The sequence below is a fragment of the Strongylocentrotus purpuratus genome, unplaced genomic scaffold (genome assembly GCF_000002235.5).
Source record: "Strongylocentrotus purpuratus isolate Spur 01 unplaced genomic scaffold, Spur_5.0 spur5_scaffold_10, whole genome shotgun sequence".
Lineage (NCBI taxonomy): Eukaryota > Metazoa > Echinodermata > Echinoidea > Camarodonta > Strongylocentrotidae > Strongylocentrotus > Strongylocentrotus purpuratus.
Window position 1 is genome coordinate 2,126,650 of NW_022145595.1, and position 1,603 is coordinate 2,128,252.

Below are 1,603 nucleotides of genomic sequence, written 5' to 3' on the forward strand. Positions count from 1 at the left end.
GACGCCGATTTCTTATTGAGGTTTTCTAATATAATTATGCTGCTAAAAACAGGGGGCATAACAAAATGTTTAGCTATACCGAAGACAAGGAAGCTCTTCAAAATGTGCACAAAAAAATAATTAATAATTGCAAACTGAAATGATGCAGGTCTCTTGGTAATTATTTATAGAAAGCATATTATCTTGAACTAATGACCTTCGTACACAGAGTCAATAGTTCATTCCACTTGACTGCAACACTCTCTAACGTTCTCTGGAGAGACAAAAAAAGTTGGAGGATGTTATCTCGTTTATTTTCTGTCATTGTCACAGACGGCGGAAAGCGATTGTCTCAATCTTGACACATTTTCCCTTTCCTAACCCAAATAGCGGTAAATGTCAAATTCGTGACTTTCCATGCTAGGAGCTTGGAGTCACCTGACAACATACGTGTTCAAACCGTGAAGTGATTGTGGGAAACATTGGGAAATGCGAGTCTCGATCATCAACAGGTGCGTTCTCACTACCCGATTCTCTGTTGAATTTGCTATCGAAGCAGTGCAGTGTTGGTATGTGGGGACATACTTTTTAAGTTGTTTTTAATTTTTTGTTCTGTTTTAAGGATAACTGGTTCGTGTGTTTGTTTCTACTAGATGGTTATACTTCCCAATGTTTCCTGGTTGCTTACCCCCCCCCCCCCCCCCACTCAGTGTTGTTTAGGGTACGCGTATGTATGTTCCCTTCCTTTGAAAGCACCCCCTATTAAAGTCCGGTGTGTAAAGTCAATACGGGCCGATTTGTTGTGTATTACGAGCCGGAGTTTGTTGCGTAAAAAGTACCCCTTTGCCGGAGATTTTGGGAACATGAATGCGGTCCCTCCGTTTTCGGAGTGGAGGGGGGGGGTGGCGGGGGGCGGGTTGCTTACTTACTTGCAAGTATACACATGCTTTTTAAGCAGTCAGGTAAAACAATCCATCAAACGCCTGTATGGGTGGAAAGGATGTGGTAACATAAAGTCGGCCAATCCATTTTAATGTGAGACAAAACAATTGTATACATAATAGATCATAGGATAACTAAACTATTTATTTTACATTCTGACATAATGAGCTTCCAAATTTACCTCAGCTTTCGCTAAATGAAGGCTTCCGTTATGAAAGGAATAATCTGTAGGCCTACTCATTAACTAAAACGGGTCGAGTTAAGCAAATGTGGATGAATATCTTGCTGAGAAATTAGTTAAGTAGTGGGGACTTCAACCCTACGCCTTTTACTTGTGCCTCACAGTCCTATGACTTTTGTTTTATTACTTTTATTTTCTCTTTAAAAAAAAATACTTGTACTAAAATAACACAAACACGTATTGGAATCATGCAGTATCCCCTTCGCCTAAAGTAAGAGTGCAGATGGAAAACACTTAGAAAACCAAATATGTGAACGAGGTTAACGTTTCTTTAAAAGGCAGGATATTACGACACCGCTGTACCACTGATGTAATCTATATATTGCACCATCTTTCGATGAATGCGTATTATATGCGTCATTAAATTGTTGATGCATTGTGGGGCATGGATGTCGACTCATCGGGACATTGTGAATAGCAGAGTTTACGTCAATCTGAAAT